Genomic DNA, 19,000 nt, shown 5'->3' on the forward strand with positions numbered 1-19,000 from the left:
AGCAACCTAAGTATCTTAGTATGTATTTTTATCATAGAATTCAAAATAATTTTTAATTTCTTGTATCCTTTCATTATTGACCTATAAATTATTTAGAAGTGTATTTTACTTGAAAATGTTTGGAGGTTCCTAGTATTTTATTTTTTTACTTCATTTTCAGAATCAGAGAATATGGACTGTACAATTTCCACTAATTTTAAATTTGTGGGAATTATTTTTATCACTCAATACATGGTCAATTTTGTTAGATGCATTGTGCGCTCTTAGAGGGAATATGCATTCTGTGTGTCTGGTGTACTGTACTAAAAATATTAATTAGATGAAAGCAGTAAATAGTGTTTTTCAGATTATCTATGCACTTACTGATTTTTTGTCTAGTTGTTTTATCAATTGTTATGAGATAGGAATTATCATTCTAGATATCACTTGTAATTTCCTCTTTCTCCCTTTAATTCTGCTATTTTTTTGTTTTATCTATTGTGAAGCTCTGTTATCTAGTGAATACGCATTTAGTGTTGCCATGCCCACCTGATAAGTCAATTCTCCTACCATTATGAAGTGCTCCTTTCATCTCTGGCAACACCCTTTGTCTTGAAAATTTTCTTTTATTTTATGTTAATATAGCCACTAACCCTTTTCATGTGTGTCATTTATATTTTTCCTCCTCCATGTATTTTTAACATATCTTTACACACATAACTTTTATCTAACATAAAACATAGAGTTTGATGGTATTGAGTTTTTCTATTCTGACAATCTTTATTTTTCTTCATAATAGTTAATATAATTATTGTTATGGTTTTATTTAGACCTATTTTTTGCTCTTTTATGTTTTTACCTCTGCTCTTTCTTTCTGTTTTGGAATTTTTTCCAATATTTTATAAGAATTTCATTTCAATGTATCTGTTGTCTTTTTATTACACTCTTCTGTAATATTTTTAGATTGATGCTGTATGGATTACAATATATATCCTTAATTTTCTGTAGTCTGGTTTAAGGTGATATTATATCCTTCATGTACAATGTGAAAATTTTACTGTTATTACACAGCCATCTCCCACTGGCTGTGTTCTTTATGCTATCATATGTACTACTTGAACTTACATTGTATTACAAAATGACAAAATATACTATAAATTTTATTACAACAATGAAATATAATGTAAAGAAATTAATAAAAATGTATCATAATATTTGTCATTTCTCGTGCTTTTCATTTGTTTCAAAAGATCTTAGTTTTCTTTATGTGTCATTTTACAAGAGCCTAAGGAGTTTCTTTTGGCATTCCTTGTAGACTACATCATCTGAAAATGTCTTATCATTCTTCAAGATGATTTTCATGGGATGTAGATTTCTGGTGGATTAATTTGCTTTTCTTCCAATTTTTTCATTATCTTATGGAATCCTCACTTTCTAATGAGGATTCAGAAGTCTTTTGAATTGTTGCGTCCCTGTATATGTTTTTGTGTAGGCACTTTTCAGGTTTTCTTTTCAATTTAATTTTTAGTAGTTTGAATAAGATATTCCCAGACATTGTTTTATTCACAGTTTTTTTTCTGCTGGAAGTTCACCTACTTACTTGAATCACCAAATTTATATCTTTAAGCTGTCCACAAGCCATACTTCAAAATATTTATTAAAAGTCATGTTACATACAATTTTAACTATTTCAAAGCATACAGTTGGTAGTCTTCACTGCATTCACAATGTTGTACTAATATGACTGCTATCTGTTCCAAAATAGCATTAACCTCATAAGAGATCCTGTACCCATGAAGCAATCATCCCCAGCTGCTATACAACCTGCCCCCGACAGCCATTAATCTGCTTTCAATTCTCTGGCTTTATTTATATTGTACATAAGTGAAATTGATCTCTTGTCTATGCTCTTTTGCTCAGCATATTTTTGTGGTTCATCCATGTACTTTGAGGTCCATCCACACATGTATTACTACTTAATTCATTTTTATGACTCAATAATAACCCATTGTATGATTATACATTTTTCTTAGCCATTCACTCACTGGTAGATATTTGTGTCTAGTTCTTCAGTAACATTTATATATAGGTATTTGCTTAAATGCTCCTTTTAATTCTTCTCAGCTGTGCAAGTTGGCATTTCTGCCAGAAACGTATATAGGTTCTGAATTCTTCACAACCTCATCAACACTTATTATTTTCTGTTTCCTTTTTAATAGCCTTCCTGGTGGGTATTTCATTGTAGTTTTCATTGGCTTTTCTTTAAAAATTAATGATAGTTGAGTGTTTTTATGTTTTTATTGGTAATTTATCCACCTCTTTGGAAAAATCTCTTTTAAGTCTATTATCTAGACTTTTAAATTTTAATTGTCTTTTTGTTAATGAGTTGTAAGAGTATTTTACCTGTTCTAAATATTAGGTAGAGATGTGAATATTGCACATATTTTCTCCCATTCTATAAGTTTTGTTTTCACTTTCATGATAATGTCCTTTGGTGCACAAAGTTTTTATTGTGATGAAGTCCGGTTTATCTTGTCATTGTTCCTTAAGCTTTGGTGTCTTTGATTTTCCTTCTCTTTTGTATTTCTTTTGTCCTCTTAATTCCAGTTATACATATGTCAGACTTTTGTCATTGTTTCACAGATTCTTGGGTCTCTCTCTTCTTCAGACTCTTTATTTTGTCATTGCATTCATTTTTTTTAAGCCCAAACAATTATCGTTTTATTTTCTGTTATATCATTACACTTAGCTGCTAACTTCAGTTCATCTTAGTAGATTGCCTATTCTCTTCAGGGTGGATCACATTTTTCTAGTTCTTCACATGTCAAGTAATTTCCTGTCATAATCTAGAAGGTAATGGTAGAGGATTCAAATTACAAACTTGAGTTTTGGGGGAACAATTTCAATCTTAATTCAGTTTCTTTTTTTATACTATAAAAACATCAAAAGTAGTGTATTTGTAGACAATAAAACTTGAATAATTATTAAGAAATATTGAACTTTACTATAAGAGAATTAATTTTCCTAGTACGAGGTATAATCTTTAACATAAAATATTGTTGGACACCTATCTTATAACTTAATTATAGCAGCTATTCATTAAGATTAAAACCTGTTAATTCAGTTTACCTTTAGCTGAATAAATACTTAATTCTACTCTGCATATATATGGTTCCATGGTTAGTCAACAATTTGGGAAGAATTTATAAAATGTATTTATAAATTGCTCTCTCTTGCTGTTTCCTTTCCTGTCTACCCTCCTACTTTCCAGCAGTTGGGGTTTCTCTGAACTCTATAACCTGGTTCCTTGGGGGAGACTGTTTGGTTTTATCTACATTCAGGCTAACAACTACAGTGATGGGATATTCACTCCATTCTTTTTCTTTCCTGCAAGTTTTTTTCTATTCTTTTTTTTTTGGCACTAGTGGGCATTGAACTCAGGTCCTCACACTTGCTAAATAAGTGCTCTACCATTTGAGCTACTCCACCAGCCCTTTCCTGTATGCTTTGACACTTATCTGGAGTCTGCATGCTTTTGTTCACTCTACAGCGTACTTTTGTATTTGTCCAGAGTTTAGAGTTGTTATTCACAGTGGATAGACCTGTTGGGGCTCACTCCATCATTTAAGAGGCACAGTTGCCTTACAGCTTTTTGAAAGTATTTCTTACCACAATAACACTTCAATGATAGCTACTTACGGTTTTTTTTTTCCTTGTTAGATTGTACTCTTCTTAAGCATACGACTTTGTCTTCTTATAAACATATAATTTTTTTTAAACTTTCTATTTATTGTTCAATTAGGTCCTTTTGAAAACTTGTACACCTCCTTCTGAGCTAAAATATCTATGACACAGACTCATCTTTTCCTGGTTTGAGGATTTGGTCACTTGAAGACATTTTATCTACTGTTGTTATTAAAATTTGATAACTCATGTAAACCAGAAATTGCCAACAGTTTCTTGTGTAGACATGCACAGAAAGCTTTCTAAAATAAAAGTTTATAGGGAGGTAGAAAAACTGAGAGGGAACAGAAGAGAGAGAGGGTCCTGATGATATTTTAACCCTGAAATTCCCTCCTCCTTAAAACCAACTTTATTCCTTTGGCTTCCAAATTCTAAAGTCATAAATATTTGGGGGAAAAGAGTTTGCATTCATTTTCTAACATTGATAATATCTGTAATATAAAATTCTCCATACCTGGAATAGTAATCATCCATTTAAGATAGGTAATAAAATTTAGATGATAAACAAATGAGTGATGAAAGTAAATATATGCTGCCATGAGTGAGCCAGAACAGGCATCCAAGCTTATCAAATGGGTTGCTGATGGAAAAGTCAAAGCAACTTAGTTCGTCTACCCATATGGTGGTTTAAATCAGAGTCACCCTTTCACCTCTGTTAACACCTAGCCTTGTAATGAAATAGACACTCAATTTTTTGGATAACTTTGTTGTAAATATCCTAACCTTAAATAATAACAAAGTAGTTACATGAATATTTGCTTATTTTTTTAGCGCCTGTGCCTAAGACTTCCATTTAGAAAAGAAAACAATTTAGACCATTTAATGGCCCTCTTTCCTAATCTCCTCACCTTAGCATGTTCTTCTCTTTCTATCAGACTTGTGAAAAGATGGTTGTTGCTGGCTGATGTGTTATTCACAGTATAGAAAGCCTCACTCACAGGGTCTCTCTCCAGTAACATTTACAACACAGGGAGCACCACAACTAGCTGAGTTTATGAAAGTTCTTTCTTTATATCTTGCCAAGAATTCAATCTGTTTCTCGTTCCTGCAAACTAACAAAAGCTGTTGCTATGTTATCACTCTGAAAGATGAAGCCACATAGTCATATGCAGGCTTATCCTTATATGATAAAATGTCACCCACTGATAGACCAAGCACTTAGAAAACTACATTTGAATGGTTAGCATGTCTGCCAGCAGCAGGTTGACAATTTTCAGTACAAACTGAGTGCCTAATTGGTAATGCCTAGCACACTGTATATCCTCTCATTGGAATCAGCACTATCTTCTTGAGAAATTTCAACAACTTTAATAAATGCAAGACTAAAATCCAATAGAAGAAAGAGTAGAAACACAATTACAAGAGAAATAATATTTGTGTGGAAATTTTCAATGGTGATATGATGTATATGTCTTCCTAATACATAATGAACTCTTTAAAATGTGAGAAAAATCCACTAGGGAACTCAGATGAAGAATAGCTAAAGGGGAAGAAGACTCTAGAAGAGAATTCTAGAAGAAAAGAAGTAAATAGACTCTACAGAAACATTTTCAACTTCATAGTCAAAGTCATATAAATTAAAAGATACAATTTCTTGGTACATCATGTCTACAAAGGTATGAAAAAATATTAATAGTAGGAATAGAATGAGATACATACGTTTTATATCAGTAGATGACCATGAAAACATAGCAAAAATTTGTTTTCTGTATCTATTCATATATTAATTTGTTCCATAAAAATTAAGTTGATTAGAAAGATACACAAGTATAACAAGAAGAGTATTAAAAAAAACAAAAGAAAACCATGTTGAACACAACAGCAATCAAATATAAGTGAACAAAAATATCCTAAAGTTTCATCAAGCTTTTCAAGCCATCTACCATAATGTAACAAAGAAAATCATTATTAAAAGACTCTATTTCATAGAACCCTAGATTCTTTTCTTTAAGTTTTAGGCAGTTGTCTCCACACAAACCAGTGAAGTTACCTTGTTGGTGTTTCAGAAATTCAGAAATGCATCTTGTAATTGTCTCCCGGAGATACTTACAGTACCTATGAGAAATTTTCCTCTCTCACTTTGTAAACATGGAAATACCATCTATGTTTGTACAAAAGGGTGATGCATCCTCTTAAATGCTATCATAAAGCTTTCCTACTGCTTTTTTGAAATTTAAGTGTGGAAGGGTATGCAGAGACTGCAAACAACCTAAAACATATACTGTATTGGTTAAGATATTGCCTCTTAACTTAAAACTTATTTCTCTGCTGTTTTCTGATGCAACAGTTGGAACTCTACCACATTTCTTCTCTGCCAGCTGGACCTTCCTTAGGCATTGCTCATTGGGATGCTAAGGGAAGACTGAATGGCAGAAGGAGGAAGCATTTCCTCTTTTTGGTTTTACTTCTTGCTTCCACCATGTCACTGTATCAAATGGGTCTTTGGTTGTAGTTTGTGCAGCAGCGTGACTGCCAGTGAGTTGTTCTCCCTAACTCTAGAACCAGCCTCACTGCACCTGCTCAGGATTGCAAATATAAGCTTTTGCAGTACTCCTCCCTGCCCCCCCACCCCGGATTTGATTTACAAATCCACAGGGCCCTCCTCCAAGCTCTTAAGTATTTATAATTCCCAACTTCTTCTCTTTGCTCTTCTCTGCAGCTGAGGAGGTGCTGTTACTACCTTTGTGATATCTCAGAACCCTCTTCTTTGTCATGTAAAATAACTCTCTTGAATGGATCTGGGCTTATACAATGGAGATAATAGTTGTATCATAGAATTGTGTATTACATTCTAAACAAGCCCAGGTATAGTTATATGTTATATATATATGAAACATATATATATATGTATATATGTATATATATATATATATATATATATATATATACATATATACATATATATATATGTATATATATATAAAAATAAAATGTTTTTATCAACATTCATGGTACAGGGTATATACTAAATAAATATTGACTATTGTTATTACTAGCAGCAGAACAATATCAAAAGCTCTACTAAAGGACTAGCATTCTGATGCTGAATTCAGCTAACAGGGTGCATCTTAATTGCCAAATTTAAGGCACCAGAAAATGAAAAATATATAGACTGGAAGCAGAGGAGTCTGCCTACATTTCTGAAATGTGAAAATCATTTTTTAAATGAAATATCCTACATAATCATTTCTTTAGAAAATGATGGAGTCAAGTATTTTACCACACACCTATAATCCCAACACTCTGGAATTTGAGGCAGGAGGACCACAAGTTTGAAGTCATCCTTGGCTGCAGAGTGTGATCTTTTCTCAAAAAGAAAGTTAATACAGTGATTCAGAATCCTGATGCTTCAAGAGGGATGTTAAACATAAAGAAAAGAAATTACTATGCATTGCTGTGTTATTACAGATCACTTATCACCAGTCTAATGAGTTGGGTATTATTATTTTCGTTTTACAGATGAAACAGAAATTCAGAGCAGTTAAATAGCTTGTCTTAGGTTACATATATTAACAGAGGCAGGGATGTATAGCCTTGCATCTACAAAATATAAACATCTCTAGAAGGGAAACAGCAATGTGTGCACATACGTGTGAAGGATTACAACAAATACAGAGGTAAAGAGTGCAAATCCACACAACGTTAAAGACTTTTAACAATCTAATGAAAAACCAGGGCATATGAAGAGGAAACTTGAGCAGTGTCCCCCAGAAATGCTCTTTGAGAATCAAATCTATAACTTTCTACTGAGCAGTGAACAGTACCCTTTCCTCTGAAGCGCACTCACTGATCATGAAATTAGTATCCATGCTGCTCCCTTGAAAGAGTGACCAAACTCCAGCATGAAATCCATTGGTTTATTAAAATTGCGCACCCTGTGGGATTGTAAATGGCATATTCATGTACTGGAAGGTACACATTATTCACTGAGGCTGTTTGTGGCAAGTGGATGTAAAATGACTTTTTCATAAAGAAATAAGAAAGACTAAATTTGTCAATCACATTTGGAATGATGTCATCAAAAGAGGTGTGGTAAGGAGGACTGTCAGTGTTAGTCTGTGTGCAAGGAAAAAGAGTCTGTGTTTTCTTATAAAAAGTGTATCCTGAAAAATTTCTAGTTATCTTACTGAAGTAATTCTCTACAGGTAAATGTTTCAAGGGAATGTGCTATATAATTCAGATAAGCTATTGCAGTAAGAATTTTTATGGAAGCACACCTATGCTAAGTGTGAGGAAATGTTCCCATGTGGGTCTGGCTTGGAGTCCTCTAATATAAGCACTACCTTTTCCCAGGAGGTGTAAATTACCCATTTTTTCAACTATGAATTTTCAAGTGTTTACTCTGTCTTAGGCCCCATTATAAGTATTCTAGACGAGGTTCTGCTGTGATAACTCATATTTATATACACTTACAGAAGCTGAAGGCAAGGAAGGTTTTATTTTCTAATCAATGTCTTTACCAAATTTGCATCTCTTCAGGCTCGACTCCGTGTGATGGCTCAGTCCTCCAGGCTCCTGTAACCAACAGTGTGCTTCCAAATTACCATGCAGGAAAGAGAACCCTGAAAGTCCAGCACAGCACTGAAATATTATTACCCAGAAGTGACACACCATTTGCACTCATATTCCATTAACTGTGCCATGTGACCCCTCTTGGTTAGAAAGGCATAGGGCAGGCAAACCCCCCCTCTGCCTAGAAGTGGAAAACTAGACAATGGTGATGTGTGGCAATGCCTAGCCAGGACACAGAAGATATGTATCTCACTTCACCTTTCCACCAGCCTGTGGAAAGGAACCTTAGAGAATATTTTCCTCTGGCACCCTAACTGACCCCTTGAGTTAGAACATTAAGTCCTAAATCCCGCAGAATATGTAATGTTGTCAAAGAAAAATGTTAGGCTGCACAGTCAGGTTCCTAGAGTGTGAATTATGATTTCTACCTAATCACTATATACTTTTGAGGAAATGACTTAAATTCTCTGTTCTTCATTTTCTCACATTTAAAATGGAGATAATGTTAATTAGGAGTTGTTGAGAATTTGGGTGTATAGTACATGTAAAGAGATCAAAATTATACCTCGAACATGATAACCAGTTAATTAATGATAATTTTATTAACTGTTTTTTATTCCTTAACACATAACACCTCCTCCTTCATTTGGGATATGGTGATAACTGACATAATATTAATTTCCCTGTAGGAATGGTTAGCAATCAGCATAAATGTTAACGTCACTAACAACTTCCTGAATTCGAAGTAAATTAAGTCGTCCGAAATCTGCCAAAGACAAAGGAATTATTAAAAGACTAGAAATGAACAGACATGGCCTACAAAAAATTGGTCTAAAGAAAACAAACACAAAGTTACTCAGAGTCTAGTCTCTCAACCTAAAAACCATTATGACAAACTGTGCATAGCCTCTCAAAGCTGCCAACTGGCTGGAACTTCTCTGACATAGCATAGCAAGGGTATTAATCCATTATCATCTGTTGAGTAAAAGGGTTGGCTGTAGATATATGGTCACTACTGCAAAACACAAACGTATAGACACGCACACACACACTCACCTCTCTCTCTCTCTCTCTCTCTCTCTCTCTCTCTCTCTCTCTCTCTCCATCCCTCCTGGGAATATCATCTATCCAGAGCTTGTCTCTGAACACTTTTCTAGACCCTTGATGACCTCAATTAAGGGGGAGCCATGAGAAGTTACCCACGTGACTTGAATGTAGAACTCAGGCAATACTTTTTGTTGTTGTAGTTGTTTTAGAAAAAGATTCTCAGTTCTCCCAAATGCTGAACCTTGAGCCAATTCTAATTAACTTACTTGAAATGTGGCCACCTGTGAAATTTACCTTACTTCACTTTTAGATACAAAGAACTGAGTCATCAAAAAGACTGAAAACTCTATCTTAATTTCTTTTTAATTATATGATTTCACAGCAACTAGGAAAAAACATAGTTCAGAATTAGAATAGTGTAATAAAGTGTACAGTTGTAGAGATTTAGAAGAATATTTAAAAGGAATGATTTGGTTAAAATGGCAAAGGCTGATGGATCACATTCCAACTTTGCTTTCCTTTTATGAGAGAAAAAGCACTGGTTGAGTTTCTAATTCATTTTAGGTAAGGTGCCATAGCCTTCATATACATTCTTTCATGTTATCACCTAAGAATCTTACTTAACAAATGGGAGTGGAACATTAGAGAAGTTTAATTACTTACGTGTGATTAATCACTTAGTAGACGGTACAGTTAGTTAATTACAGATGTTATTAATCCAGAGAAAGTATATTTGATAACAAAGTTACATTACTTCAGAAAGATTGTTTGCTTCCTAGTATATGTTGTAATAACATTTGACATTTAGAAAACAAAGCAGAACTGAAAAATCTTCTTTTATACTGACATTTAAATTAACCAGAAATATATCACTAGGTAATATGAAATCTGGAAAAAAATTCTCAAATGCCATTTCACAATATAAAGTTGCATATGTGTGTTAAGAATCCTAAACCCTAAAATAACATCAGAGGTGTGGTTTGGTGGGGTGGGGAGACTGTTCTCAAAATTGTTCCTAACAAGATACTTTAAAGGACTGCTTTGAATTGAAAATTCAAAATTACTGTGATTTGGCTCACTCTTTTGAATCTTTTCAATTCTGTACTCACCAACTAAGCATATCACTTTGAACAAAAACCTATTCTTCTCATGTTTATGTGAAATTTGATTTTTCTGTTCCTATCACCACATTCCTGAATGCTTGAACCATAAGGAAATGGGTGACTCCAGTGATTTGGAGGATGTCTTCCTGATCTTTCCTATCAGGGGAAATGATTTATAAGTGGAACTCATCTAGAGAAAACTAGTATGAGTGTGGTCATTCTTTCATATTTGGTTCCTAAGATTAGTTATGAATTCTGAGGCATGGCCACACCCTTGCTGATGGGTTCCTCTGTCCTTTTTTGTTGTAGAGACAAGCTTTGCCCCATGTCCACTTCAATGCACAAACACTGGTGAGTTCCCTCTAAACACTGGTGGGTGCCTCCAGGCACCAGATAATACAGTGTCTACTCAGGACAGAAAGACCAAAAAGCAGCAGACCTTCTTCTCAAGATGTACATAGTCCCTGAGTAGAAAAATCATCCCGATGTCTTGTGAGATATAAAAGAAAAGAAGAGGTGCTGGATCATGGGAAATGGTCTTTTGACTGTTTTCTTCTAGAAAACAGATTACAAGATTAACAGCAGAGAAAGCAACTGATTTTGTTAGTCTATGGAAGGAAAAGCTTAAATGCCCTCCTCCAGGGAGGATTTAGTGCTTATTATCTGGTGAATCCCACCTGGGAAAAAATTTTAAAACTTCCAAATGAGAGCTAGGACTAACTTAATCATAAACTGAAGCACTGGCAACAGAGAACATATTTTTATTTATGAAATCTTTCCCTAGACATTGATTTGGTAAAAGTGTGAAAAATCAGACAGATTTTCAACTTATAAAAGGAACAGCCCTTTGTAAGTGTTATTTTAATCATGTAATTTGGCACCCATACCTGTGAAATACCAGATGGACCTTACAGGAGAGAGCAAGCCTTGTAGATACATTCTTCTTCTTTTTAAAATAGTTTCCAAGTAAATATTAAGAAAGTGTAAGGGGGCCATTCAACAATATCCTCTTTCTTTTTCCCTTGGCTAGAAGACCATTCAGCAAACTCATTAATTTCCTTAACTCTTATGAACTAGCCACATTTCTGTAACATGTGTGCCCATGAAGGGCTTCCTTTCCATGGAACAAAGTCTGCTTTCTAGAGAGGAAAACCAGGAAGAAATATAACAAAAGAGATTCTAAACCAAAATGACTTTTTTTTTTCATATTGGGATTTAAACTCAGAGCCTCATGCTTGCTAGGCAGATGCTCTCCCACTTTTGTGTTGGGTATGTTTGAGATTGGGTCTCTTTTTTCCCCAGCCTGGCCTCAAACTGTAATCCTCTGTTCTCTGCCTCCCAAGTGAGTAAGTAGCTAGGATTACTAGTGTAAGCCACAGGCACCCAGCCCAAAAAGTTATTCATAATTGAGGTCAGCCTCTAGAAATGGGCTCTCTGAATGTGGAATTCTGCCCTCACCACTGATTGTTTAATTAACTTTGAGCCACTTACTAACCAAAGGCCTCCTCTCTTCTGTATGGCCAAATAATGAAATAAATTATCATATCAAATAAATGAGAGTTATCATATGATAGTGCACTGCCTGGCATAAAATGCATAATAAATATTATTTTTTCTGTCATTTCAGAAACACCCAACTTGATTTGTTTCTAAGATAAACAAATGACTCTTTTTCTCTGAACTGGAGGGATAGATAATTGTTTAGCACTTTTCAGACCCTTAGTTCCTTCCCCCACCTGCGAAGACACTTGCTATTATTTCTTGAAATTTTTTGTTCTCTAATGAACATTCTTTCTGTTTAACTTGAATTTATTTAGGAAACATAGGTTTTGCTATAATGAGGGCACCACTTTTCTCAGATTAAAGTACTGAAAATGGCCAGGAAAACAAAACAAAATGAAACACCTGTCCTAGAATCTTGAGATTGATGCACAGTACCAGGCTATTTATTATAGGGAGAATTTACATATGTAAATTTTGCACTGGCAAAAATATTCCTGCAGCAGGATATATGACTTAAGCAAAAGCAAGGATTCATAGTTGTAGAAATTTATTATTTAAACTGATCTAAGAGACTATCAGCTCCAACGTCTGGAAAGCTAAAAATCAGAAGCAGTAAGTAACTTTTTAAGAATCCAAAGCCAGTTAATGATCTACAGGACTCTCTCAAGTTCTCTGATATGCAGTCCAGAGGCCTTCTTCTCCCTTAAGAAAAGAGTACTCACATTGTACTGGCCTCCTGGAAACACAGGTAGAGAGAGGAACAAGTTCTGTGTTTCAAAGACTGAGCTCAGAAGAGTCTTCTGAAACAGTGGGAAAATGAAGGCTGCTGAACCTTTCCTTCATCCCAAATGGTTCTGGAATGACTGTAAATCAGAATTAATAGGCATGATGATCTGAATTTGTTCATACTATTATTATGAATTAGGTTTACTGTGCACTGGTTAACAGCTTGTCTAGTCAGTTAGACAGAATGCCCATGGCAAATAAGTTACATAAACTGAGTTTATTACTTACAGATAGGAACAACAGAAGCCAAGAATCACTGTATGCCAGTCTCCCAAGGCTCTGTAGAATGTCCCATGGCAGATGGAGTCTTGTCTCCACATGGCCCACCAGCTGAAGGATCCCAGAGGCATCATGGTCATATGATCCACTGGTCGAAGCAATGAAGGGCATTCCATTTCTAGGGAGAACTGGGATAGAGCTCCTCTGGCTATCTAAGTCCCTTTGTATTTCAATGTGATGCACTTTAAGCACATTTTATAATCATTCTTTTGTTTGTTTGTTGATAGTACTGGCAGTTGAACTCAGGGCCTTGTGCTTGCAAGGCAAGTGCTCTACCACTTGAGCTGCATCCCCACTCTTTCTACTTGTAGTTTGTCTTTCAGATAGTCTCATGCTTTTATTCTAGGCTGGCTACAGACTGTGATTCTCCTACCTTTGCCTCACAAGTAACTGGGAGTACAGGTAAGCACCATCAAAGGGTTGTTTTTGAGATACAATCTCACTAACTTTTGCCTTGGTTGTTCTCAAACCGAGATCTTCTTACACTATTTCCATCTCTCAAGTATCTGGGATGACAGGCATGCACCATATACACTTTTCAAAAACAAACTTATTAGTATATACTGATATACTAATATACAAAATAATGATTGCAATATATGTATTTTCAAAGATATATACAATGTGCTTTGATTATACTCACTCCCTCTTTACAGTTATTTTTAAGAATTGCAATGACAAAGAGGGAGAGAACTGGGCTGGTTCAAGGGACCCAGAGAACTGTTCTACAATGAGTCCAAGAGCACAGGATCAATATAACCTGGAAAGGCAATCCTCTTTCCTTAGTTACCTGAGCAGCAACTTGAGGATTCCTAAACTGATTTTTTAATTACACAGAGAAAGACTTCCTGTAGCAGGAGACAACAAATCCAGAGGTTTAAGGAAAACCAAATATAAACAACAATAACCAGAGCTAGGAGATGATAACAATGTCTGATGGCATAGGTAGGCCACATACATCCTACTATCTTTGAAAGTCATTCTCCTTTGGACTTCTTACCACGAGTCAATAAATTTCCTTTTCAGCTTCAATGAGTTTTAGATTGGTTAATTATAGTCATAGATACACATATCTTATCTGGCTCTGTTTCCTCCAGGATGCCAGAACTGTGTGGAGTCTTATTAGTCCACTCTTGAGAAGCAGAACACCCTTGGCCTGCTCCTCAGAGGACTTGAGAGGGTCTTGTGGCTCGTGCACCATCTTTCTACTCTTTAAAAGCTACCCCTGCTTCTGGATTTAGCATTCTGAATATTGGACTTGATATTCATTCAGATTATTTCAAATAGTATTAGAAAGTTTCCAATGTAAATTATTGGGAGTCATTTTATTACTATATATGGAAATATCTGAATCCAGCCCTAAGCTACAAAAGTCTTAACATCAAAACCATGATTTTTACATAGGAAAAGCTCATATCAAAGGTAACTGGAGATGTCAGCCAGTAAAATTTAAAATTCACTTAAAATGAAAAATTACAAAATTATACATTTGTACATGTATAAATGTGCACTCATTTCCCCATCCATTGACTAAAAGGTCTTATTGTTTGGAATGGGTCTAATGATTGGGTTTTCTTGGATAAAAGCCCCCATATTCTGCTTTCTGTGATTTCTAGTCTCAGTTTGTTTTTTAAAGCAAGAACTAAAAGGAAATGACAAAGTAGTCTAAGGACAATGTTTTTTTGAACCTTTAAAGTTTACCTCAATTTTTTGTTTGTTAACTTACACCCACCTACTTTAACAGCATTTAGTTAATGATTCAGTTTTGGGGTGTTTTTGCAGCGAAATCAACTTACTGTTTATACAAACAGCAACTCCATTTCTTGCCTTACTCACATTTTATTGGTTATATAATAATTATATAAATATAATAAATACAATTGGCATAATTTGGCTTGCAAACAAACAAAACTGATTCTTAGGAAGTATAAAACTCAACATGTGAGATCAGAAGTGCACCAGAAAACTAGAGTAGTCTCTATTCAGTAGAACAAAAGGTGCAAGGGCATCAGTGCATATGTGTTTTAGGGGAAAACACTGTGAAGTGTGGTTAACCATCACGGAGGTCAGTTGAGGTTGGTTTGCTCATACTGCATATTCTCTTGTCACTTTCAGCACATTCCTGGGCACACATTAGGAGCTCCATAATGTTTATTAAAGGAAATAATCAATTTTGTAAATATTTCTGAGTTTCTTCTCCGGGAAGAGTTTTGTATTAATCACTGAGGGAAAAGAAAGTTATAAATTTTCTTTCTGGCTTTCGCTGAGCTAATAGGTAGCAAAGGGATACATTAATTAACAATTGCATTTGGCTGGCAGTAACTGAAAGCAGAAATAACTGTTTAAATAAATTAGGTGTTTATTCTCTCATGTAGCTGAAGTCTCAGGATTTAGCAGTTCAGGACTAGGGCAATCCTGCTATGAAATTTTCCAAAGCCCAGTCTCCTGCTGTCTTTCAGTATACTAGTACATGCTTTCTATCCTTAGAGCTACCTCTCAGATTGTATTAATCAAGATTTTCCAAAGTCTGGAGTAGTGGCTCAAATAGTAGAACACCAACTTAGCAAGCATGAGACTCTAAGTTCAAAGCCTAGTAACACCAAAAAAAAAAAAAAAATTCTAACAGAACCCATAGGATATATGCATATATTAAAAGGAATTGATTTTACAAGATTATAGAAGCCAAGAAATGCCAGGATCTGCACTGAGGAAGCCCAGCGCAACCAACGCTATAGTTTCAATCCAAAAGCCTCAGGCTTAAGGTACAAAAAATGCTGATGTTTCAGTTTGAATCCAAAGACAGGGAAAGAATTATGTTCCAACTCAAGTCAGTCAGACAGACCTAATTCCTTTTTACAAGAGAGCCTGCTCTTTTTTCCTATGCAGGCCTTCTACTGACTATGTGAGGCTGACAAGAACCATCTGCTTGATTCTCTCTACTAAGGCAAATCATCCAGGAATACCCTCACAGACATGTGCAGAATAATATCTGACCAATTTGGGGGACAATATGGCCCAGAAAAGTTGACAGAGAAAATGAATCATTACATTTACCAAGTAAGCTTCTGGAGCTACTACCATCCTAAGCAAATACCAGATGGCAGGCGGGCAAAGTTACATGAAAGGGGCACATTTGTCACTGATTTAACACCATTTTGAATCTTCTTCTACCTCTCGTGTTTGCTTAGCATAATAATCATTGACAAGAAACTAATTTCATGTCCACACAGCTGAAAAATAAAAACCAAGGAAAAAATATATTTTTTAAACCAGAATTATTGTCACCCAAATAAAACTTGTCTTCCATTACTAAGGAAAAGGAATAACTTACTACTAAGGAGCTACCAGCAGTCTTCTCCACAGGGAAATTGCAGATAAATTGTATGAAACTCCAAATCCTTCAACTCCAAATCCTTCAGACTAACAGAAATGAAATCATTTGAAAATAATTAAATGCTAATTTATTGCAAAGGACATTTAATAGAGAAGACAAGATTGCCCTTTAACATGGAGCATAGCGTTGAATGGGCATAGAATAATAAAAGATTCCTCAAAAACTCACTGCTGCTTTATGGATTTCAAAAATGTCTTCATTGGTAAACAGCTTTTATGCATTTTTCAATTAAAAATTTAAAGTTGAGAAACCACTTTAGTAATGGTCAGGGTACAAATGGTTTGGGAAAAAAACACACATCTTCATGTGTTTTCCCAAGCACTAGGACAGACAAGGGTGTCTCCCTGAAGTGTGAACTTGACTATTCACAACACACCAATGGCCCAGAAAGCAGAATTTCAAAGCTTCCAAACAAATTGGCGTTTCCAGGAGTGATAAGCACCATATTTGCTTGTTTCCTTCCTCCCTTTTGTTTCCTTCCTCCCTTTGACAACCCTTCTTGTTAATAAGCATTTTTTGATTCTTAACCTCACAGCAGGACTTATTTCTCTAATCACTAATCATTACCCCCTCTTTGTAGTGACATGCTCCCCAACAGCTCAGTTTCTTTTGGATACTAAAAAAACTTGTGAAAATGAAACAGCACCAGATTTTCTCGCTGACATCATCCTGCATCCAGTGACAGATCTGAAATGCCTGTGCATGTTAAACTTGGTGTTAGAAAAACTTTAGCTGGTGTTCAAACTGTCAGAAATGCTGCGGAGGGCTCTGACTTGTAAGATGTGGCTTCTTGTTTTGACAATTCTGGTTGGGGTTTTTTTTTCCCCCCCAAAACCTGCAAGGTTTTAAAAACATAGATGATGTCAGAGTAAAAGATTTTTCATCTTCTCTTTGAATCAACAATTCCCACCCTGTGGGAACTCTATTTTTGCTTTATTTTATGACCCACCCTTCCTTTCACCTTCAGAAGACATTGTATGGCAGTAATTTATTGCTTCAATTTCAATTAATTTTGTTTTGACAATCTCCTGACAGTACTTTATGGTTGAAGACGCCCTGGGGTGTGGCAAGACCAGGACTGTGAATTCTGTTCTCCAAGTTGAAGGAAAACAAAGTCACTCCTTTATGAAAAGTTCCACACAGAAAAGAGAAGGCAGAATTTTGAGACTGCAAATTCTCCAGAAGTACTTCAAATTGATTATTCTGCTCCCTAAGAGCAGAATTTGGAAGAGAAAATTTTTTACTCATGGATAATGGTTTAAAGTCCTAGAAAAACCTGACTAGGGAGCTTCCAGTTTATTTTTTTCATTTTTAAGGGAAATTTTAGTTATTTTCCAAGACACAAATAAAAGAAAGAAACAGATCTACATTTTTTAATTTTTGGAGTGATGTGGCAGGGGGTTATGTACATCTATAATATCAAGGTTATGTGGTGCAGTAAGCTGTTTTTCAAACTGGGACCTCTTAATTGAGCATTGTAGGAGAGGCCACCATTATGGCAGCTTGAACCAGAGGGGCGGGGTGGGGAGAAATAGAGACAGAGAGAGAGAACACAAAAGTGTTTTTTGAGAACTTTGATTTTGCTACTATTCTTCCATTAACTTGTTCAATAATTATGGACAATTCAGTACTTGTTAGATGAGAGCAGATGATCACAAGTCCCTTCTAGTCCTAAATTTTATGATTTGGTGACTCTTATAACCTCAGGTCTCTCCAGAGGAAAGGGAAGAAACAGACTTTTGAATTTCAAGGCATACAATAACTTTGAATGAAAGCAGGTAATCCCCTTCACTACTATATACTCTTCTGAAATATAATTAAAGATCACAGGAGGAAAGGGAGGAAGCTGGACTGTATAAGTTTTATTCTGTTCATACATAAAGAGAATACAGTGATGTTGAGGATGGAGATGGATTTCTATTTAATTTTAGATAGAGATGTGATATTTATTTGTGTTTCTCAAATAGGACATGACTGGAGATAAGAAGGAGATCCTCTGAGAGCATAGTTGATAAAAATTTTCTGTGTTTCCAGGACTTTGGGGAAGACTAGTTGATAATATTGCCCAAATATCCCCGGAACCAGGAACGCATATTTAGCGTACTGTTCTATAGAGAGCAGTAAGCTCCAACCATAACAAAGCAAAAGAGTTAAGAAACCTTTTTTCCATAAATTGGGACCATCAAAGTACAAGAACTTCTATAGCAGTTGCCTTCTTATATTATTTGTCCATTCATCCCACCAAGGAGTGTTTACTAAATGTCAAGCTCCATGAGAGACATTAGGAAAATGCAAAATTGAAGAAGGAATCATGAAGCATGCCTACTTTACAGAGGAGGGCACATTTTCCCAAGCAGAATAGCATGGCAAGTACAGTGATGGTGATATAGATGGTTTGCTATAGTTGTGGAGTGAAAATACTCATATCTCAGCTAGCAGTAAGTCATGAGAAGGCTTCCTGAAAGAATTGATATTTAAAAAGAATCTTTTTTTTCTGCTTTTAGTAGAGATAAGGTTTTTTATTATAAATTTTTTATTAGTATATATTTATTATATGGGAGTACTTGTAGTGACAATTCCAATTAGTCTTATATTGTATATTATTTACATTGCCCTGCATCGTCTCTCCCACTCAGTCCCCTCCCCATCTCAC

The sequence above is a fragment of the Castor canadensis genome, chromosome 3 (assembly GCF_047511655.1).
Source record: "Castor canadensis chromosome 3, mCasCan1.hap1v2, whole genome shotgun sequence".
Lineage (NCBI taxonomy): Eukaryota > Metazoa > Chordata > Mammalia > Rodentia > Castoridae > Castor > Castor canadensis.